This window comes from Amblyomma mixtum, chromosome 1 (genome assembly GCF_055824585.1).
Source record: "Amblyomma mixtum isolate Tamu chromosome 1, ASM5582458v1, whole genome shotgun sequence".
Taxonomy (NCBI): Eukaryota; Metazoa; Arthropoda; class Arachnida; order Ixodida; family Ixodidae; genus Amblyomma; species Amblyomma mixtum.
The window spans coordinates 308411331-308435681 of NC_143012.1; the positions used below are offsets into that span (position 1 = coordinate 308411331).

Here is a 24351-nt window from a genome sequence, read left to right on the forward strand (position 1 = left end):
TATTCTGACCTTCTGCCATCAAAAATCATTTCCCGAAACCGGTTTTTCGATTTGCTCGTTTTTTTTTGTTTTGTTTTTTTGCACGTAGTGGTACTGGAGGATTCAGTTTTGAACCACATCAATGAAACTTCCATCCTCATGTTCCAGAGCTTGCCCAAAATGCCAAATTTGATCAGCTGGCTTTCAGGGAGCAGTTCATTCAGCAAATCTTCGGGTATGATGAGGCAAAAGAAGTCCATGCCCCCAATCCTCCCATAGAATCCGTTTGTCACCAACCAAAAAAAATGTAAAAAAGGAACTGCAAGCTCTGCTATCAGAGAACAAAACAAGAACAAAGAAACATTATGTGCAGCACCTGTGAAGTCTACCTCTGCTTCACATCTTCACCTGATTGCTTTTTACAGTGGCACCACAGTCATGACCTCTGACTTGACTGGCCTTAGAAAGTGCAATAATTTTTCCTTAGAGCTGAAACTGGGAGACATGACAGCTATAAACATGTGCAACAGTTTGTATATCCCAGTTTTCCTCTAATCATTTTCTGGGTTAGTGCAGCTGCTAATTTTTGTTTTTTCTGTACACTTTTTTTCATGTTTTGGCATATTTGACAAATAATTGTTCAAGTACCTTTGCACACACAACTCTGCTTTTTGTTTCAGAAGTGTAACTAATAAGACAATATCGTGCATTGCAATATTCGCCGGGTTTGTTACTTCTTGTGACAAAAATTTTCCTTTCAGTGCACTCCAAATCATCCATTTTTCCACGGTAGCAAAAGAGAAGTTTTATCCTACTGTACACACCATTTTATCATGGATGCCGCCATCTTGGAAAGGTGGAGCCATCTAGTGTCTAGGATGGGGACAACCACCATGGTGGTATGTGTGATCTGTAACTCTATGTGCATGCCAAACAGGACGCAGGTGGCACAAATCGGCATTTCGTAGTTTCCGAATTTATTTTTTTTCTGCATTATAAAATTGTGCACTAATTGAAAAAGCTTTTTGGGCAGTTTAGCCCTCCTCCTTTTCTTTTGTCGGCATGCAGTAAATTCTCTGTCTATGTACACCTTGTGCAAATTTTGATCTGTGTGAAAGCTGCCTTTATGTGCAGTTATTTTTTAGTGCATTTAATGTGGATAAATTCCCGCGAACGAATGACTTTTTCACAGCCTCATGCACACGTACTATCGGCCGTAAAAATGAACGAGGTGCGGTTATCTGTAAAGGAAAAAAAAAATGTAGCACTGTCTTGCGACCAAGTATCGTCTTGCTTATTTAATAGCGGTGAAGCATGCATCCTCTCGTACCTTAGTAAATTCCAGGTGATCAGCTTATGTGACTGCGCCAAGATAACATTTTTCCGCTCACCCGCGCCCCGTAAACTTGCTGCCAATATAGTACCTTCCACCAATTAGTTTCTGACCATCTGTTCTAAACCGACAGAGTGTTCAGAGCACGCGTGCGATGCGGCCGATAGGATGAAACCATTTTGACTGATGCTTGCAATCCAAAGACGCCCTCGTCTGTGAAGCAGTTAAACTGAAACAGCCTGCGCCCACACTTGCGGTGGCTGTCGATGCACTTTCGCATGTTTCAGGAGACCATTTTTAACGCGAGAGCTTTAAGGAGCCCGTGAGGCGGAAAGCCGGCGTCTGCCGCGGCTCCGTCGCGTCGTTAGTGCCTGAAAAATCCCAGGAGCATCAGCGGCGGAGCTTGAGCGAACGGAAGCTTCCCACTTCTCGCGGAGGCCACCAGGAGCGCTGTGAGTGGGACGTCGTCGTTCTTCGTTGCGGAAGTGGATCGAAAGTTTCCACTGCGCACGGCCGGGGCCTCTAGGAGCAGTGCGAAGTGATGCCGTCATGTGGACGGTATTAAGAGTGGGCGCTGTCGCGTTTCACTCTTAAGGAAAAACTTAACATTCTCCAAAGTTTTTTCCGCTTCCGATAGTAATACAGCCTACCACAACGCGGTGGTAGTCGGATGACCTTGAGTCTAGATTCTTGGCAATATCTAGATGCAAAACGCTCTGCTACTACTACGTTGTGCAAAGACTGCATAACACATAGACATTTTGCGTTCTATGCCTTGGTGCCTCTGCCAAGTGTAGAGAGTTACCGCCGTATTCAAGAACGAAACTTATACTTAAGTTACGACTTAAGTGGCTCTCCGGCCCTTAACGCGTTTCATGTGCAAAAACATGATTGATGAAAGGGACGAGGACATAGACAGAAGAGGAAAGACGCAGCGCTCTCGCAACTGCTTTATTTGCGCCGTAAGGGAATGTTAAAGGAGGGAGTGAAAGAAAGAGGGGCCGTAGTGGAGGTCTCCGGAATAATTTCGACGGCCTGAGGACCTTTATAGTGCACTTAATCGCACAGCAAACGGGCGCTTTTGCGTTTCGCCTCCATTGAAGGCGGAGCACTAAAAAAATTATTGCGCTCTAAAAATTATTAAATTATTGCTGTAGGACAGTCGTGAAGCGGCGTCCTTGAAAAGGACCCGTATATAATTTTTATGATCATATTCTAGTGCAACAGACCTGTAGAGATGGTCTTTGTGAGTATTCGAGTCAATTCCAAAGCTCTGCGTGGACCCTATAATTTACAAATAGTTTTCTTTTTTTAAATCGCTGCTCTCAGTAGCTCGCAACCGATTAGGGCGACACGTCCCCGTGCATCCCCCACCCGGTGACGTCAGTGGGCAGTTTGGGCGCCTTGTCATCGGACGTGCCCGTGGCGTGGGCGGGATGGGGCGCTGAGGGGTGCAGTGCCCGACCTGATTTCTTTATTTCTGGCACCTCGGCGTGTATGAGTTGAGAGGGGTGAGGGGAAGGATCATTTTTAATCGCCAATATTTTCTGTGTTAACAAAGCTGGCTTAAAAATTTGTGCGGTTCCGTGACGATTGATATGGCTATAGTGCGCTTTTCCTGATCTCATATCAACTTGCCCGTCAACTTGCCCGTATTCACATTCAGCGGCAGCATAGCATGGATGCGCGCCGCTACAACCTCCGTCATCGGCACGTCGAATACCATCCCGGTGACCAAGTTTGGGTGTGGACCCCGGTACGCCGCCCAGGCTTGTCTGAAAAACTGATATGTGCCGTTACTTTGGACCTTACAGAGTTTTGCGCCGCGTCACAGAAGTGACCTACGAAGTTCTTCCTGACCGGACTGTGCAGCCTCAACGTCGCCCATCCCGCTCTGAGGTTGTGCACGTAGTCCGCATGAAACCGTACTTCACGCGGTAATGGACAGTACGCTCAGTGTTCCGCTAGTTGTCGCGTGGGACACCTTCGCCCACCTCCCTTGTACATTTTTCTGTGCTTGTGTTGATGTTTTTTTCCCTTCCATTGCTCCTGCTCGAGCCCCGCTTTTATATTTTTTGGGGGGAGGGGAATAATGCCACCTGGTGTTCTCAGGTGGCGCTTGAAAGAGAAGACGTTGAAGTGTCTCGCGCTGGCTGGCTGCCGTATTCTGCTGGTTAGCGACTTGTCGCCCTTTTTTTCCGTGACAATATACAGTTTCCCAGGCATGCCGCGCCGCGGTGGCTTAGTGTTCATGGTGCTCGGCTGCTGACCCGAAAGACGCGGGTTCGATCCCGGCCGCGGCGGTCGCATTGCTATGGAGGCGAAATGCTAGAGGCCCGTGTGCTGTGCGATGTCAGTGCACGTTGAAGAACCCCATGTGGTCGAAATTTGCGGAGCCCTTCACTACGGCGTCCCTCATAGCCTGAGTCGCTTTAGAACGTTCACGGCCGGTCTCGACGCGCGCGCTCTCGCAGCGAGCGAGCGCGTCGAGACCGGCCGTGGAACGTTAAACCCCCATAAAATAAACAGCTGCGACAAGTCACGTGATATGACGTCACAGCCACACCTCCGGCGAGCCTCCATTTAGAGGTCAAACCTAGGCCTGACTCCAGCTTTGCATGCGAGAAGTGGAGCTCCAAAAAGTGTTTTTTTCCTGAAGTAACCATTCATTGAATGCGGATAATGTGTCTTTACATGCCTAACCTGTGTGTTTTTTGCATGTTATTTGTCAGTCTGCTTCGCGAGTCGCATACCCAGAAACGTATTCACGGTCCCCAGGCGACTGGACTCGTGAAACACCGGGAAAGAGACCAAATGTCAAGCAAGGGGAGGGCTTCTCCGTCTAAAGGGGCAAGGGAAAAGGGCAGAACGAGCGGGGAGCCCCAACGATTCGAGAATCTGTTTTCGAGCTCTTGCTCCCCGCCTGACGAACTGCTGGATTGTTTCTTGTATAAAGCCACGTTATGTGAAGAGGCAACAGGCAACTGTCATCTAACCATTTGGTGCTAAACGAACAATTAACTAAATTGGGACATTTCCTTTCATGTCGGAGCTACCTGCGTGGGCTCAAGAATACAAGGATAAAAAAGGAGGGGGCGGGATGATAAGTCTGCGCGGTTATGCTCCTCCTTTAAGCCGCTTTGTTCGAAGTAATTTGCCCGTTTTTAGCACTTGGTACACAATAGGCTCTTTCGGGTCGTGGACGGGCAGGCGAACTCGTCTGTCCCTGATGACTAGCAATTAGGACATCGTGGGGGAGCATGTTAGCCCGTTCGCCTGCATAAAGGCGTCAGGGAACAAGTCATATTGATCAATAGTCTCCACACTCACGTAGACCCAGGACCTTTTTCCCCCTCCATTATGATCGGCTTCAGGACCGGCCTCTCCACCGAGGACATTACGTGGCAAATCCAACATGATATCCTCGATCCGAGCCCCATCCGAGCAGTGAAACACCGACTGGTGCACAATGTTCTCGATTCCGTCTGCGCGTCCTGCTCCGTAAGCACTGCTCAATGTATACCGTCTTTGCCAGGCTGTCAAGACCGCGGAAAAAGCGAACCGCGGTAAGTGGCTGCGCTGCTGTCGGTAACCCTGGTTGGCTGCGTGGATCGCTTACGCGACTAGAACCTGCGAAAAAACACATTTCTGAGCACTCTCCTACGTCGAAAGTGCAATAAAGAAGGTCGCGAATGGGGTTATGGTACGGTGCCTGCAGCAACTCGTCGTATGCGCAGGGACATATGCTCAGGAGTTATCAGGCTTCTTGGTTTCCTCATATACAGCTAGCATGGAAGCCAAAGTGTATATTCTTTGCGTGCAGTGAATGTCAACGCACATTTTACCAGCAAAAAGAACTTTTATTAAATTAGCCACGATACGTGAATGATCGCGTATTCACAAGGGAGGCTTTCAGCCGCGGACTGCTTGTAGGACCGTACCAGTTTTGTGCTGTGCTTTGGCATTTGCGCATACTCCAACGAAGGCTACTATAGAATGCTTGCATTCTTCAGTTCTTCGTTCGTTTTTAGTTGCTGCTTCAGTCATCTCCGCAACTCAACTCTGCGGCGCGCCACCGTTAAACGTATTGCGCGCACGGGAATATCCGTCAAAGGCTCTCGCTGCGTCTGACGCTAAACGTTGTGTGCGTTTAGATCTACATGCATGTGAATTCTAGTGGGTGCCCGAAATATTGTGAAGATGCCCGCTATCCCAGCGATAAAAATGCTGGCACGCACACCGGAATTTCGGTGAACCGAGTGGTCTACACGGACAGACCTGTCTCTCTTGTCGAAATTTCGACACACTTTACCCTTCCGGGTTTGCTCAAGAATCTTTAGCCTCGACTATCTCGTCTAAATGCAGCAAGGCGTGCAAAACTTTTTTTAACCACTTTAGTCATTTAAATTTCCACTTTGGGGGGGGGGGGGGGGTAGAATTTTGATGCCGGATTTTTTTATTTACAAAAATCGTCCAAAATCGCTTACTGAGAATTCCGCATCACTAATTTCACAGGCATGTATCGCTTCTAACCGATATACCCCAGTTTCGATCATTACTATACGGCTTATACAATACTACTTAGAAAAAAAAAAAGCTTCAAAGTTCGCAATATAAGTGTACTCATTTACGTAAGGTATTAAATAATAAAAGTGCTTCCATGACCGGACGTTCTTCAGTTTTGAGGGCAACATGTTTAGTCGCAATGTGTATTACAGTTTCCGGATCACGATCGTTGATGCAACGCTCCTTGTTCAAACGTTAGAGCCATCGCTAGTCCCTCTCACTATGCACCGGCCGAGTATTGGCAAAAAGCGAGCAGACGCTCCGGCCGCTGTGATGTCTCATCTGCAGCAAACGAAGCTCCTCAAGAACTCATTACAATCTATCTAGTTCGTAACAAGACCATAAGCTGAACGTGCCCTGGTAATTAACTTTCAATACGCAATTCTCATAAAAAAAGGAGTATTCTACAACCACCCCTTCTTGGGACCTTGGCCCCAACGTTGGCGTTTCGTGACTGCTGGCTCCTGCGGCCGCGAGGCATCACTGTCGTCTTGTGCGTCGCATTGTGACGGTGGCGACGCGGTCTCCATGTCGATGGCCACCTCTGACATCCTGTGTTCGGCCACGCTGTCCAGGAGCGGAGTCTCGCTCACGTTGCCTCCGGGTTTCGGCGAAGTTTCGCGAGGTTCCTCTTTCTGTGTTTCTGCGGGCTTGGCTGCGGACTTGGCTGCGTCCGTGTCTGAGGGCCCGGTGTGTTGCTCGTTCTCTGCTTCTTGCACGGTTGGCATGTGCGCCGGTAGGTTGTCGTCTTCTATCTCTGTGCTGATCTGGTGCTCCAGTTTTTCCCTGCACGAACACGAAGGAATGAATTAATAAGTCTATTGAATGGAAGGACAGAGAGGTCAGCCGGTAAGAGGAATATCTAGCCTGCTACTCTACACTGGGGTAATGGAGGAGGAGAATAAAGAGTGTCGTGATGGGTAACGATGGGGTCAGAAGAGAGACAAGAATATGTACACGCACGTTGGTTGACATCACAATCGCGATACGAGGCCCGTGTCGCTCAAAAAGTGTGAAAATGCCTGCACTGCTTGTACTGCTTGCCAACTCTGCGGCCAAGCGCCTAGCAACAAGTCCTCGGAGGGCGGCCTGCTGTACTAACACTGAGGGCGCTCTTTACTTCAGCATCAGCCCACTCATTTCCATCGAGCCCGCAGTGTTAGGGATTCATTGAATCACTATGCGGTGGTCTTTTTCTTGAACAGATGAAAGGAGCACAGGGGTTTATAGTGCCAGAGACTGGTATACGCGGTGTGTCGTAGGTAACGGCCTAAAATTTTGTAACTCAGATTTTGAGTCTGTGAATATGCACCACTCTTGAGGTTGTTCCCCACAGATGAGCCGAATTGCTCCCCGAGGGCCCCAAGTTCGGCAGCGGTTGATGTTGAATTATGTCCTAAAACGAAACTGCGAGTCATCTGCTGAGCGGGGATTACCGAAACTGCTATTGATGACATTGGTGACACAGATCCGTTAGTGTATATGTGAATGTAATTCTGATATTCTGACCGGATGTAAGCCAGAGCAAGTTGCTTCAGTCCGCTAAATGGTACCATGGATTTCTTTAGTATGCCGGGAACATGCAGTCATATCGCAGGCTGCGCTGCCATTCACGGTGGCTTGACGGGATGATGTAGAAGGGCACAGCCTGATGGTTTTTTAAACTGATGGCAGCGGAACGCGCTTGAAAAACTGCTGGTCGGATGCTCATACAGAATAATCGTCAGTGGGGGACAACGGGGTCGGGTAACTAGGCGCAGATACACATGAAGTGGTTCATACGACAAGTATATCGATATTGGGCAGGCACGCGCTTCCTAAATCGTGCCTTGTTAGAGGATCAGCGTGGCAATCCAAGGCATATCTTAAGCAGCTGCGCTGAACGCTCTCTGATGTCCGCAAACAGGAAACGCTCATATTCGACAGTACTGGTAGGCTGTATCGGATATAGCCTATACGAACAGAGTCTGGTAAACTCTCTGTAAGGAGCGCTCCGTTGATCCCCACTTGATGCCTGCTACGAGGCGAATAACACAGTAAAATTAGTAAGTCTTTAGCGTATTGATGTGCCTCAACCATGACAGACCACGGCCAGTGATAATGCCCTAGAATCTGTGTTGAGGGACATAAGGTACCTCAGCTCTGTGAAGTGTCATCGATCAGCGGCAGACTGATTTGCGTGTGAATGCGACCACAACACACTTCACTGCTGCCGAAAGCAAATCTTGACTCCGTAGGTACCTCTATATAGATGACACAGCTCGCTGCAATCTCGCTTGTATTTGTGGGCGTGTCGAACCAGAAGCCCAGATGCAGATGTGATCATCATATGCACTGATGTGGACGTTAGCTGGTAGTTCGCTCACCAGACCAATCAACGCAATGTTGAACAAGGTTGGGCTGAGGTCTGCTCCCTGTGGAACTCCACGGCAGACCTGGCATGCCATCAGGCGTAGACATTTAAACTGAGCGGCCTCTGAGGTAGCTCAAGAGCCGGCCGCCAACGCCCTGGTCGTATCCCACATAAAAGTTGAACAACTGTGGCCTTTGTTTCCTTATGAGGTGAGATTTAAAATTGTGTCATCCTAAACTTTCATGTCCGCTAGTGTTGCTTTTCCTTTCTCCTTTCCATTTTAGTTGCGTTACATAGAAGGAAGAAAAACTTTATTGGTTCCAAAAAAAAAAAAGAAAAATGGAACTTGAGGTCGACGCTAGCTGAACAATATTGAGCAAATTGCGGCTGTGCAATTCTGATGGTGAAGAAATGGTATTTTATGGATCCTCCGTATTACCAAATTGTGCGGAAGCAATAATGCGAGATCAGACTCTCTAGTGGTCGTATCGTTTTCAAATTATGGCCGTGGGTACGAAACTTAGCTGCTAACGCCGTGGCCCGTGTATTTGTGGCAAAGCTGTATTCGAACGTATATGAGCAGCACCACCGAGCTACGAGGTTATCCACTTCCTTTTCTTTCTGTTTTTCCGAAATGAATAGGGAGGACAAGTATCACTATTTTTTTTTTTTTTATTCCGTACCCCTCAACACTTGAGCGCCAGCTTTCGCATCCTATCTGAGGCCATTGACGTCGCGGCTGTACCTATGGCTCAGTGCAGTGCGAGTTACTGCTAAGAGCTTGCAGGGCGATATGTCCACGATACGCCACTCAAGGACGAGCGCTTCATTGCACTGAGCAGGTTGCATAACGGCCTCCGCAGAGACAGAGCATCCTCAATCACCGGCTTTACCAGTCAGCGGCACTGGAATCCACTGTGACTCTTTTTCCATTTCCTCGTGCTGACTGGCGCGCAGCTGTCCTCGACCACGCTCCTCCGTTGCGAATTCGTCTTTAACTTTTGCGTGCGCCTGACATGTTTTCGGTCCTGCTTCCTCTATCCATTGCTTTGATTACATACAAGGCCATCCTAGCAGATCCAAACGTTCCCCTTGCAATGCCTACGCCTCCAGACTGAACTAAATATAGGGGTGTGCTCACTAACATGCGCTCTATACCGTACAAGCACTTCGCCTTTTTAATCCACTTTGGTCGCACTATATTATCGGACACAACACAACAACACAGTGGCAAATATTCCCCAAAATGGGGCCGATCGTTTGTCATGACGTCACGGTTAACTCACTAGTGTGACGTTGGAGGTGGCGGTAGATGCCTTCGTGAACCGTGAAGTCATGACAAACGATCGGCCCCATTGGCTGGAGGGTCCCCTTTGAGGGTGTTTGCCGCTGCGTTCTTGAGTTGTATCCGACTATAGGCCCGAGAGTGCGACCTTGTAACATGGTGTCCCACTAGATGAGCAGACATTCGTACCGCACATCAGCGGCATGAGGGTAAGGACTAGAGCCTACTGATCTGTGACAGACCTGGCGTCTCAGTGGAGAATTTTCATCAGTCAGGTCAACAGTCATCTATCCCATTTTGCGACGATTGCGTTCAACCGAGTTTTGTAGCGTGAGCTACACTGGCCGTGGATGAGCAGTTTCGAGTGAGCGTAGATGAGCCAAGCTGCGCATGCGCGAGGAGCGAGTGACGTCACAGCTACGCAGCTGGTGCGCCGGAGCCGACGAGGAGAACAAGGTGATGAGGAACGACAGCCAGGCTACAGCCATAGAGAAGGAAAGCAAAGCCGCTACTGAACGGAAAAGTTGAACTCGCTGGATCCCGAAGTGGCTGCCTGGAAGTTAGCGGTTAACCAGAGAAAGAACAAACAGGCTAAAGCCAAGCGCGCAGCGGAGACACCAGTGCAATGAGAGGAACGCCTAGCAATGCGGCGTCGTCAGGAGGCTGAGCGGCGTGCCGGGGCCTCTCAGCAGCAGCCTCAAGATGATGTCAAGACTCGCCGATCGACGGACTTACGGTGAAACTCAGTGAAAGTGCCAGTGCGACTCGGGCCTCTCAGGCCGACTTTGTGAACAATCCGTTTGGATATGTGTGCGACGTGCGTGAAAGACTACGGCACTTAAATGACTTGGGCCCAGTAAGTAGCGACATGCGTGAAACGTTGAGTTTGGCGGCATCTGAGTGGGGCGAAGAAGGTGGAGCCGTGACGAGGGCTTGTACGACGCACAAGAACTGTCTCGTTAAGCAACGAACCTGCCACCACCGCCACTTAGCTTAATGCACGGTTGAGGTGTTCCAAGAGGGCAGTTATGGATTGGATTGGAGAAACTCTATTGATTTAAAAGATCAGTGGGGTGGGATGAATGGCCCCCTAACGGAGGGCGACCTTTCCCACCCAGTCCGCAAGCTTGGCTTGCGTGTTCTTGTCAGGCTCCCTCAGAAACCTAAGCCAGGCCTCCCGGGAGGGCGCCGGTAGAAGGTCTTTAGGAGGTGGATTTTCCTTACAGTCCCATATGATGTGCTCTTCTGTTGCTATGTTATCGCGATGTAAGCAGTTGGGATAGATGGGTTGTGTGGTAATTTTAGACAGAAGAATGGAGGTCATGATTGTCCCAGTGTGGGCCCTACGTAGGTCTCTGGCCTGCTGTTTGGTAAGGTCCGGGTGAGGTGCAGGGTAAAGTTTCCGCGCCTCAAGGAGCTGATTGGTCATTTTTCGGTAAGTGAAAGTTTCGTTAATGTGAGACTCCGAGACACTCTCCGATCCCTCCCGGTTTGCTAGAGCTTGGGCATATCGGTTCGCCTTCTCATTTCCCGCATTTCCCTCGCGTGCAGGGACCCAAATAATTTCTACGCGGCTTATTCTTTTGCTGTGTTTGATTAGTCTTGCTGCTGCAGAGCAAATCAGGCGTTCGTTTTAATTTTAGATTGCAATCTTAGAGTCGCTAATTATTGTGCTTACGCACTCGTCTCTGAGAGCTAAGGCAATGACTACTTCTTCGGCCTCTGTTGCTGAAGTTACTGTCGCTACAGCAAAGAACCTGGGTGGTCTTCTGTCGCTCGCACCATGGTGGCGAAGTATTTGTCTTCCTTTGCTCGGGCCGCGTCCACATAGACTGCAGCTGGGTCGCTACTGTATTGGTCTTCGATTCTTTGAGCACGGTTCGCTGTCCTAGCTGCATGCCTTTCCACTGTCATGTTTTTGGGGAGGGGTAGGATTTTAATGTGCTGTCTGATTGTGATCGGCAGCATCTCCCTGCAGCTAGAGTCGTACACCGGCTTTATCCCTAGCCTGTATAGTACCATACGGCCTGCAGTAGAGGCTGAGAGCCTCAATATTAGTGCTTCCTTATGCGCCTTTATCGGCTCTTCCAGTGTGTTGCCTTCCCTCTGGTTCAGGTGTCCGTCGAGATGTGCACACCTCGCCCTCACCTCACGATATACGTATATCCTGCCATAGCAGAGCTAAGCCACTGTCAATTCTTTTCCCGCTTAACGTCTCTGAGGTTAAGGTTTCCCAGCCTCTCCCTTTTCAATGCCTCGTCATAGCGGTGGGCGTGTGTTTGAGCGGCTGTCAGCGAAGGTGGATGACTTAAGAAAGGAAGGAAAAGGCCGCGGGCATAGTAGCTGCCTCATTGTGCGGTGGGGATGAGCGGAGAAAAAAGTGCGCAAAAAAATAGAAGTATGGTCGAAAGGTAACGCGTCCGGCTCGCTATGGTGAGTCGTGCGTCGCGTACCTGAGCACCGACGTCCGCGTGGGCGTGGGCAGGTTCCTGCTGGTGCCGATGGGCGACACCTGCAGTGCCTTGACCAGGTCCCTCCAGCGCTGGAGCACCCGGCTGTAGCTGGGCCGGGACTCGGGCTCTTCTTCCTCGTGGCGGCTCACGTCGGGGCTGCTCGAGTGGCGCGACAACAGGTCGGCCTCGGTCGCGTCCATCAGCGTGATGCTGAAGTCCTTGAGGAGCCGTCGCTCGCGCACGCGAACCTTCTTGTTTGGCTGGGCTGTGGGGGAAAGGGTGCGCCACGTGGAGACCGTCACTGGGGCGAGATCGGTCGTCTTCTTACCGTAAGCTAAATACACTCGCATCAACGTCAAGCTGCCGGTCTCTCGCAGCTCTTTCTGACTCTCATTTACGAACAGACTCGCTTATATCAAGTGCGGACACTAACAAGGCTGGCCATAAGGCGTGGCCTTTCAGATCAGTTTGGGAGGGCCAAGTTGAACGACTGGACACGGACGGGGTAATGAGCACAACGGCTTGTTGGGGAATTTGTTCGGGACTGCCATAACTACAGCTCAAGAGACGGGACAAAAAAAAAAAAAGAAAACACAACACAGCGTGCGTCCTGTTGTGTCTTCGGACAGTAGTGTGTTCCGCCCTGCTTTCTACGTCGTTCATGTCCAATCGTTTCTTCCGAAAAGGAATGAACCAAGTAGCTCAAAACCATGCGATTCAACTGGACCCTTCGTATCATTTACGCTGTGAGTGGTCGCTGCGAGCAGTTAAGAAAAATGACAAGGTTTACAGTTGGGTAAACTGCAAAAGTCAGCCAAAGCTAGTGTAAACGATTTCATTTTTTTCTTTGTATCTCTTCCCGTTTCATTCGTTAATCTTCAACGGGCACCTTGTGCGTTTCGCCTCCATCGAAGCGTGGCCGCCGCGGCAGGTTGCGAATCCGATTACTCCTGGAGTCATCCGATAGACTTATCCCGTGACTGTAGGTATTTAGGCTCAGTAGCCGAGCGGCCTAGAGCGCCCAAACTACTGAGCCACCGCGGCGGGTAAACCTTCCTCCGTTCCCTCACGGCATGGTTGAGATGTCCATGATAGTTAATAGTTCTTCAATTTCCTCAAAATCAATTTTCATTTTTGTGCAATGCGGTGCACTTTAAGAACCCCATGTGGTCGAAATCACACATTGAATTCCGAAATTATTCTGCAGCCTTCCAATACGTCACCTCTCTCTCTGTTATTTCACACACCCATCTTCCTCCCTTCCCTCACGGCGTCCACCGAGGAGTGCGACAGTTACAGAGCCATTTTCTTTCCTCAAAAAACGACTAATTTTTTTTTTAAACTGTGACGTCGACACCGCCATTGTTACAGCTTGAACAGTAAAACTCGGATCCCTAGAAATACTTGTAAGTATTTCTAGGGACCCTAGTAAAACCAATCCCGCGATCCAAATGCGGCCACCGCGGCCGGGTTTGAACCCGCGCCCTCCGGCGCATCGGCCCACGCTTGTGAGCTGAAAACTTGGCCTGTGATATCTAGGTAGGGCGACAGCGTATTTAAAACTTTCTCGTATAGCCGTTTGGCACGTTCCTCGAGCACAGATGAGAACTACGCATGGCTTTGACAGCTGTCGGCCCTAAAGGCCCGGGCTCAAGTATTGTCGTATGTGTAACACTAAGCTCAACTGTACAGGTAGCTGAAAAGGGAATGGAAACACGCGATGAACACTCGACTAACGAATACTCCGCGACAATTTGTTTTCCTTTGAATAGTCTTCTTGTGTACATTTATACTCATACGACATTTCTATTTCCGCGCAACCAAAAAAATAAAAATAAACGACGACAGGATGCCTTCCTCTGTGCAAACTGGCTGTTCCCATTTGTATTGGAGCTACCTTTCTATCCGCCATGCCACAAGGCCTGCACCGCTCCTCTCTCGGAAGAGCACCTCGTACACCCTTGCAGGACCGAAGTATGACATTGCTATTGTTTACTTATGATCGCAGCTTCCCCCCATTCGGTAAGTACACCACCGGGCCAGTGCGTTGTATGCGTGCTCGTGTGTGTTATGTATACCTTCGGCTCCCTTCCGCTGCACCTTGTTGATCTTCATGCCGTTGTCCTTGAGCACGTCGAGCAGGTCGAATCGGAACGAGGTGATCTGCTGCTTCAGCTCGTTCACGTCGTCCTCCGTCACGGGCGCCTGCTCGTTCTTGCTCTGCTCGCTGGTGACGTACCGCCACACCAGGCTCTTCATCACGTCCTGCGCGCGCGTCGCCGTGGCTCAGTGGTGCGTCGCAGCTGGCGCGCGGCCAGCTGCGGCATGCAAGGGTGACCGCGGCCGCGCATGCTTTATGTAGTAACGCGTGGCGCTACGCTTCAGGTGGCGTAAGTTCTGTACAGCGATGTAAATCACGGGTTTTACGTCGTGGATGCTGATTCCGGGTTGTTGCGTGCGCTTTTGAGGCATTGAAGCGTTGAGCACGAGGTCGAAAGTTCGACTGCCTGCAACGAGAGTTGCGTTTCTTTGGGGGGACCACGCGGGAAGCCCCGGCAGCATGCTGATTGGTAGGTGTCAAGGCTGCGGTATCTAACCGGGAGGCTTCCGCAATGACGTCACTGCCATACCGGGACATTCCATGGGAGAAGAAGTTCACATGCGTTTATTTCAATTTCTACGGGCACATGTTAAGGCTCTGATCTGTCCCAAAGCGTATTTCAGCATTTCATCACGTCTTTTGGTGCCTGTTCTTTCGTATGGGGTATATCCAACAAGCAGGAAGCACAGAATGTCGAAGACGCATGAGCATGCCAAACATTTCTGGTCAAAAGCATTTTTGAGCGCGAAACCGATTATGAACGCAATATTTTCGTATAATGGAAGATTTCACTATAACACTAAATATATCGTCATATCATCCGACGGAGGTCTTGTATTTTTTTTTCTATTAACGTTTTTGCTATCGTCAATAGCGTTCCCCATATGTTTCGGTGGCAAGTGTTCATTGGGGTCGACGGAAACATTTTAAAATATTTTGCTACATATCAGAAGAATGGACCATTACCTTCATTATTTCCTTAACAGTGTCTTACAATTTTCCAATTTTAAAAAATTTTTGTCTGATAAATCTGGACTTGACTGCTGGTTACTGGCACTTTTTTTAAGTAGGGCACGACTACAAGTGTCCGAAGAAGACATTTTCCTCCAGGACTGAACCTTTCGTAAACTGCTTTCAAAACATTCACTTCGTGTGAATGGCCAAAAGACTTAATGACGCATCAACTATTTTCTCCGTGTAAACTCATGGATTCTAGATTTATCGCTTGTTGTTTCACGCTGCTAGAACATAGGACCACAGTTTTGAGGAGGCGTCAATCGGAAATGGGCTTACCGTTATGTTAAATTCAGCCTGGAAAATATCTCTTGAACGAAGAGTAGTGTGATCGTTACTAGAGCGTAGCCGGTATCCGTGTCAAAAACTTCCCGTGCACAAACCTGGTATGTAAGGTCTTCTTTTCTAACTTGCACTCCATTTTCTTCCATGTAGATCTGCAAGAATAAAAGTGCGCGCACGTTCAGCGTTCACAAGGTGTTTATATGTAATTTCAGTGCTTAGCGTCACTATTTGCACGCCTCTTCAATTCTTTCTGCATGACTACTTTCTTCGAAAATAAATTGGGTCTTCTTTGAACAGTATCACATGAATGTTTAGCGCACTTACACATAATAACACGGCACTTCGTGCTGAAAAACATTAGATGATCTGCTCGTTGATAAAATAATCGAACAATCAGTCTACTTAATGGAGCGAAAAAAAAGCAACGGCAAAGAAAAATTATATCTGGCTAGATATATTTCGGAGAACTGTCGGAACCAGAGAGAGGGGCTTACTTGAAGAACTCTAACGAGGTTACAGCTCACTCTGTCGGTTATGATTATTCTCTCTTTCGGTGCGAACACCAAGAGTTACTGCTCGAAAACCAATTTTGGAATATTCTCACGACTTTATCATTTGCACTGGAAAGTTCCATTGTTAGCGCCAATCAACATTATTCCAAATTATATCGCGTACCAAGCATGCAAGATTCAATCCCGGTTCAGCAGCGCGTTTTGATGGAGGCAAAATGCAAAAAGCCGCCTGAGGGCCGTGCGATGTCACCCTATGTCGAAGAACTTCAGGTGGTCTAAATTAATCCGAATCCCTCCGATACTGCATCTCTAATAGCTCATGTGCAGATTAGGGACGTTACACGTGACATACCATACCATACAATATCTTTGCACCCTTCCCACGCCATATCTTCCACCACATTTCCGGCCTTCTCACCCTCTCCCTTTGTTCACCTTTTTTTTTTCTCCTAAACCCCTACTATCAGTTCTCGGAAACCATGACATTCCTGTTACCCCCTCTGCCCCCACCTTTTGGCTTTCTCTGAACTCGAGCCATTCCCCCCCCCCCCCCCCCCCCCTGCCTTGTCATTCCTTGGAAATGTCCCCCCTTTCCTTCTCCTTCCAGTGCCAGCCTATTTTGTTTGCCTTGTTCTCATTTCCCTGTACCACGCTGACTAATCCTCTTATCTGAGTTTTTCAGGTCCATCCAGCGCCAACCCCCCGTCGCAGGCCCTTCAAAGCCTTTGTTCATTACACACCCTCGGGATATAAGTTTGTCCACTATTGCAGCTTAACGAATCAAGATTCACCTGCCTCCCCTTCCTGACACGCATCCCCTCTCACACCACTTTCCTTCCCCACCCCCGGGGCCCTCCTCCTCGGAGCGAAGGCCCTATTTAATCCCTGCCAATGATGAACGCTTTGCCCAGACGAAGACAAGTCCTCTTGTCGAAACGTTGGCTCAAGCAACCTGAGGTTTTCCCCTCCCTTGTTCATTTTGTGATCGCCAAGGACCATCTACCACACCCTCTCTCTACCATACCATACCGTACCATACCATACCGTACCATACCATACCATACCATACCATACCATACCATACCATACCATACCGTACCGTACCATACCATACCATACCATACCGTACCATACCATACCATACCATACCATACCATACCATACCATACCATACCGTACCATACCGTACCATACCGTACCATACCATACCATACCATACCATACCATACCATACCATACCATACCATACCATACCATACCAAGCTACTCCAAGATTCTGCTTATCTTCCGCATTTATTAACGCGATAACGTTATAGGTCCCGTTTTGCAGAAAAGCCGGCATCGTCGGCGGCGGCCGTGAGCCAAAAATGCACGAAAAATCTCCAGTAAAGCAACCAAGGTGGCAGGTATCCACGTAGGTCACGTGACCTTGTGACGTCATAATATTCTGCCCACCGAATTGCGAGAAAACTGACCACCGCGGCAGGTGACAGTTAAAATAATATTATTAGTCGCAAGAGGTCGCTCGGGAAGAGCAACCCGTGTCTCGCATGCCCCACCGGTGGCAGCACCTACCATCCCAGGTCAGTGGCACATCTCTCAACCACTGCACCACTGTGCCGGTAGTGGTATCACGACTCTCAGGGGTCTATGAATGTGAAGTATAGAGAATGACAAATTCCGCATATATGGGTATTAAACCATCAACGCAATCGCGTCATATCTTTAAGGCGGAGCTTAAATGATCCCTCCATTTTTATTTGTTAATTTTGGCCAATTTTATACTCAGCATCCGCCTTTCTTTTTCTGCCTACCATCTTGTTCTTTGGGATCCATCATTAACACTGGCCAATACACAGTCTTTTGCGTATGTAATTTCTACAGAAGTCAACAGCGACAACATGGTAGGCAATGTAGTCTTTCATCGCCAGCGTAACAAAAGTACATTAGCAATGAAATATGCATCAGAGGTGTCTGCAGCCTTATAAAAATGGTCTATAGACAGTCTATAGACCTCTTATAGACTCTATTGCCTTCCTATAGATATTTATTTTTGTTTATTCTTAGTCTAGACCAAAGTATACCAAGAGTCTATGGCCATAAATCTATAGATTGTCTATGGACTGTCTATAGCATTTGTATTGCCTATAGACTGTTCTCTGGGATTTGCCTATAGAGAGTCTATGTACTTTATAGACAGAAGTCTATGGACAGTGTATAGAACAGTCGTAGAAGAAAGAAGAGCTGGCTTTAACTGCAGCAGTTCGGCAGGATTAATGTTTTTTGGAGGATTGATGCGACCGTACCTTGTCCTTCCTTCTCCCTTTGCAGCCGATGAGTTTGGTGACGTGGCGGATGAATTCCAGCAGGTTGAAAGGCGGAGGCAAAGTCTGACCCGGCTGGAAGTACTTGAGGATCAGCTTGGCTCGACCAAACTTCCACTCAGTGTCTGCGCGCTCCTGCAAGAACGTTTTTAGGCAGAATGCTTGGTGCGTTTTCTCTACACATTGAAAGGAACACTAAGGACAAATTTAAGTTAGCCTGAATCGATAGCCTACGGCGTTTGTCATACTTAAACTGAGAACGGAGCTTTTATAAGCTAGGAAAGTTAGCAAAATATAGTACAGGTGTCGCCACCACCGGTCATTTTCACAAGCAAACTGCAACGACGCCTTGACCGATTTAAGGATGTGGATGTCTGAGGCTGGGCTACACATGCTATTCACTTTTCTTCATTATTCTCTGCCATTCAGTTCCAACGCAGATCACGGAGTCCTTTTTTTTTTTTTTTGCGCTTGATGTCACGAGTTTGAGTCCTGCGGTGGGAGAAAAATGTTCCAGTTTAAACTCAATTTTTGCAGAAATAAATTCGTCTTTTGCTTTGGAACAAGCATGAGTTTCGCCACTACAAGCCACGCAATAAATTTTTGCAAATAACAAAAACTGAATGGAATTGTCCTCAGTCTTTATTTTGAGGTGTTCGTTTTCATTGTTCTTTTTTTTCGCAGAAGCTATTTGAGTGTACTCAGCATTCAGGACATTTCGGAAAATAGGTATAAATTTTCCCTGCGTACCTCGTAAAGAAAATAATGGTTAACTATACATCAAGCAGCAAACGGGAGTTAACTAGTTAGTGGATAAAAAAATAAGCGCAAAGCTTGCCTTTGAAATTATCGAAATGTCTTCACAGTTAGACAACACAAAAATTGTTCACACCCTGTTCTGTGTTTGTGGGAACAGGAATCTATAGGTCCTCTCCGCATAGCACATAATTTCAACGGGCTAGTCTAGGAAGGGTCATACCGGCCCTTTGGTGATTTGGTGACATCTTCCTCTCAGCTTTGTATGAGATTTGGGGGGATATGTCCATTTAGTTCATGGCATGCTGCGTAGGCCTTAGCATGCGTGCGCGGAGCAGGTTCGGGCGTTGTCCACAATTATTGCGTATGAAGGAGCCAAGAAGACTAAATTTTGTGCGTAGAGGTTCTTGAGTCGGTAACGACTACTGTAAAAGGCGCAATTAACACAAAAGGGAAACCGTGCGCAATTTCTCCGTGCCACAAAAATTGCTGTAATCAGTGCCACGAAAGACATACGTATGTCTAATCAACGTCAATATGCCTTTATCTCAAACTGCGCTACTCGGGCGTTCACTTTTCGCAACGATCATGTTTTTTATCTCCCTATGTACATATCATCGAGCTCCTTTTACATGGCCTGAATTGCTGTTATTGCGAACTTATCGGAAATCAGACCAAGGGAGTATCTATCTATACATGCCCCTTATCGAGTCCTGCATCTCCAGGTCGACATGGACAGGAGTCTTACGCAGAGATAGTTCTTATCAGGCGTAGTCGTCATTTCGTGCGAAAATAGCTGCGCTGCGCCGTACCAAATCTGTTGCATAAGCATCGTAATGGAGTGTTTCAAAGCACAGATTGTTTTAGCTCTGTAGTCGCATACGTTCACCGCCGAACTTTGCGTCGAAATTTGGGTTGAGATCAGAACTTTTTTCAGGAGGTGTGATGTAGAGTCACTACCTAGAGTTACTATCCAGTGACTCTGCCACTACCTAATTTTATCACTAGAGTGACAGGGACTCCACCAGCACCGCTTTATCACCGCCACTTCATCACCATGCTGTGTCCACTGGTGTCACTGTCGACAAGGAGTTAACTCGAGAGTCGGCCCAGAAACGTTTAGGTTGCCTAACAGACACCGAAGCACCGCCAGAGCAGGAAGCCGAGAGTTCGAAAAGAAGCCTAGCGAAAGAACTGGGAGACTTTGAAAGGAAATAAAAGCGCACGCAGCGGAGGAAGCGAGAAACTCTGTGCTCTGATATAGCTGAGCATACTCAAAATGTGCCAGAATTTACGGCGAGAGAACGACGCTCCGAAAGAGTTCGAGGGGCAGAAGCGCTCCACTTGCAAAAATGCGCTAGTTGTAGAAATGGAGACCACGAGGTGCAAGAACATGAACAATGCTACCAACGACCGGAGACGTAAAGCGAGAAAATAAGAAGGAAATAAATTCAGCTACATGCAGCTGCACAGAGATGAACGGAATGATACCTACGTCTCCGATCACACCTTCGGTGAATGATAGCAGCGGGCTACAATTATGTTCTCATGCACTTCTTGCTAGAACTGCTGTCTGATACGGCACCTGCATTATCTTCACGCCCAAATCCACCTCTCGCTCACGCCAGCGTTCCTTGGCACACGTTAACCATTGCACACGCATCCACTGGGTTCGACGCAGCAGCAAACGCGCAACGAATGCGGGCGAAACGGGAAACGATCGCCACGAGCCCCGCCCATTTTTGGCCACAGTGGCGTCAGACCGCTTTCGCTTACAGAAACAAAAGTTTTATCACCGCTAGGTATGAAAGGTCGGCATGCACTTCTGATCGGCGTACTAACACCACTCCGAATTCCGAAGCCTGCCACTGTTTTCCGAAGCCTGCCGCTGTTAAGCCGTGGCCTTAGCGAAGGCCAGCTGCCGTAGACACGTGCGCATTCTTTCCAAGCGAGGGGCATGTCGTCACGGTTAAGCGCGTTTCGCTCAGAATTTAAAAGTAAAAACGGAGAACGCTTTTCGTGTGACACTGGAGCGAAGTGCACGTGCAGTCACAATGAGCAGCTCACTCCTTCTCACCTGATCCAAAAAGAAAGGTCTGCCACCAAAATGAATGTTCGCCTTCTCTTTTGAATTTTTCTACCGCATTGTAAGTAGACCGGCGCTCTGGGTCATTTGATGGTAGAGTGATTAAAGCTACGAGCTCGAGGAGGCGGCTTGTATGGTTGGCTCGAGTGCGGGTGGGAACAGCAAGAAAAAGTTACGAATCCACTTTGGAGCCCATGTTTGGAATAAAAACTTTAGTACTTTCTTTCATGCGTAGTTTCCACTTCAACGCGAACAAGTTGTGAGCTGGAATATGCAGTTGTAGCTCACTTACATTCGGGAAAGTACGGTATACGTGACCAACGCTTGAGGAGATTTGCTCTTGAAGGAAATGTCAGAAACGGACTGTCTGCCAGCGCAAGTTGCCGAGATTCTACCCCATCACACAGAGGGTGCGGGCTAGTGGTAGCTTGTCAGTGGTAGTTCATTGGAGTGAATGCAACACATATAACATAAGTTATCCTCGCACACCTAAGTTAAAAAAAAATTTCACGGGGTCTCTGACTTGCCTTATTGGTACATTATGTGTTATCAGTTTATATCAAACTTTGTGTAGGAAATCATCGCGTGAACGATAGATTGTTTGTTGTGCATCAGAATTCATATGACGCGAGAAAACTGCTTCCGCCGCAGCTATCTAGACCTCTTCCTCGCATTCTTTTTCTGTTAAATATGTACGCGTTCTTGCATATTTGTTCAAGTGTGTTAACAACTATTAGGATATATATGAGCATGCAGTGAGAACTCAAGACAGCTGACACTTGTCTAGTTTCCTGCGGGTGGCTTAATTCCACTCTCTTCAGCAGGAATAGCACTGAATCCGGCCTTCTCACACGAAGTTTTGGCGTACTGTTTGACCGCTGTACAGTGTGCCTCGCGGAGACGAGTGCTTACCGATATCCGCTGATAGGAGTTGCTCATCATGGCAATGAGTAGGTTCAGCAGTACGACAATGTTTATGACACTGTACGAGCCGAACATGAGGAGGCCCCAGAAGCGCGTGTAGCTCTTGATGCCCGTGAGCTCGAAGTTGGACAGGTCCACCAGGCCGAAGCTGGCCCAAAACAGGGACTGTGAGGATTCGAACAGGCTGCACGAAAGGGAGAAAGAAGATGGGGACAGTTAGAATAGCCAGATTTATACGCTGAGCGAGTATCACATTAACTTTGCAGGACCCTGATTATCGCGTGCGATGCGGGCTACAAACATCTATCGCTCTGCTTCTAAAAGAATATTGAATCGTGGCAATCCTGAGGCAAACCAGCATTTCCCAATACATTTCTCATTGCAATCTCTCTCCTTGCAAAAGAATGTTGAATTCTGACAATCCTGACGCAAGCACGCGATGCGGGCTGCAAACACCTATCGCTCTGCTTCCAAAAGAATATTGAATCCTGACAGCCCTGACACCAACCGCATTTACCAATACATTTGTAAATGCAAAATCTTAGTGTCAGCTCTCTCGGATGCGCAACAGGCGTACGCAAACCCGGTATACATCTCCGCTAATACGTCTTCGGTATGCTAAATCTGTCTATTGTGAAATCTAGCCTTCCCGGCGAGAAGTACAACCGATAATTTTAGCGGGCGTAATTCCACATCAGCAGGTGATGGAATTAATTATATTCTTTATTGATATAGTGTATTGCTGGAGTACGCATGCGAGGTTTTATCGCTATTATATGATCAGATAGCAGACGAATTTGTAATTTTAATTACGCAGTATTAATCCCCAATAAATCTACCAGCTATCTTTTTGCATTTCTTTCATGCAGGGGAAGTTTTCAGGATGGTCCCCATGTTTGCCTAATTGTACTAGTTTGGTTATTATACGGCTCACTGGCAGCCAAATGACGGGCACGTGCAATCCGTGAAACTAACTAATAATCATGGTGGTTGGGTGAGGACTAGCGGCGCTTACTTGGAGAACCTCCTCCACGTGAGGCAAGAGGAGTCCCTGAGGTTCTGCGGGTCGCAGTTCGTCTGCTCCAGGTCGGCGTAGTACCACAGCAGTTGATTGAGGCCGCAGGCGAATGCGAACAGCACCAATGTGTAGATGAAGAAGAACTGTATGATGTCGATAACCATTCTGCCCAGCGATATCTGCAGGGGTCCCAGGTGTGGGTTCATCGAGAAGAGATGCACCAGACGTAGAGCCCTGGAGCCAGACGGGACCCGTACACAGCTTTGGTGTTTGTGAACCATCATTTCAAATGCAAAATAGGCCACACTGGAACATCATGCTTGTGGTCAACGCATCTCCGAGAACGGAGGAATCCATTGCAACGTCGAGTTGTCTGGAAGTCAGCCAGTTGGTCTCTTGCTATTTAAGCACCAGCTCCAATGTCGCACGAGATATTTTTCGCAGTCTTTCTTTTTTCGTTGTTATCGCCGGTATGTTAAACTGGCATCGAAATCTGCTTTATTTACGATTGGTAGCAGCACATCCCGCGGATTATGCTATTGTCGCCCACAGAAGAAGTAATGTTCCTTTTCCTTTTATATTCTTTGTGACTCAGTTTGTCACTGCATTTAGAAAAACTTGCTCTGGTATTTAATATATCTCCAAGAAAAGTTTGATTGGTTGGTTTACGGGGTTTACCGTCCCAAAGCGACTGAGGCTATGAGAGACGCCGTAGTGAAGGACTCCGGAAATTTCGACCACCTGGGGCTTTTTAACGTGCACTGACATCGCACAGTACACGGGCCTCGCCTCCATCGAAATTCAACCCCCGTGGCCGGGATCAAACCCGCGTCTTTCGGGTCAGCAGCCGAGTACGATAACCACTGAGCCACCGCGGCGGCCCCAAGGAAAGTTTGCTTCAGGCCATGGACCGTCTATCGACTATCAACATGTATTTATGCAATGGTAGCTATACGTAGTTCTTCGCTTGCTTTTACCGTTCCATACTGTTAACGACGTTTATCTTAACTGGTCATGTAAATATTGACGCACGATTTACTAGGAAAATCAGTTGATATCCAGGTGCATTCAGTGATATCTGCCAGACAGCAACAGGAGATGCCTTGCTGCGCTCACGTCAATCAGGGGCTTCGAGCGTAAGCTGCGAGTGCGTTCATGGGGAACGGAGGTCCACTTACGAGAAGACGTTTCCAGCAGCGAACAAGCCATCAGCGATCAACATGGGATCAAACGCATCCCACTCTTCCCTGGGAAGATATTCAAGCATCGGTTGCGTGCTTATCTCTTGTTTTTCCTGGTGAAAGGTAACAAGAGTCATCAGTAGAGCAATAAAATAAAATAAATGTTCTAGAACAAGCAGTT

General features: G+C 48.1%; 1 pseudogene across 1 annotated transcript in view; it reads right to left on the reverse strand.

The window, feature by feature from the left end:
- Positions 1-5049: 5049 nt before the first annotated feature.
- The window catches only part of LOC149372364 (transient-receptor-potential-like protein), a 58213-nt pseudogene continuing 38911 nt past the window's right edge, over positions 5050-24351 (reverse strand). The window contains exons 11-18 of the transcript XR_016286993.1: positions 24168-24283; positions 22987-23223; positions 21960-22155; positions 18188-18340; positions 15468-15521; positions 14048-14234; positions 11970-12234; positions 5050-6664 (exon numbers count right to left, since the gene is read on the reverse strand). The product of XR_016286993.1 is annotated as a transient-receptor-potential-like protein (transcript). The remainder of the gene's footprint in view (positions 6665-11969; positions 12235-14047; positions 14235-15467; positions 15522-18187; positions 18341-21959; positions 22156-22986; positions 23224-24167; positions 24284-24351) is intronic.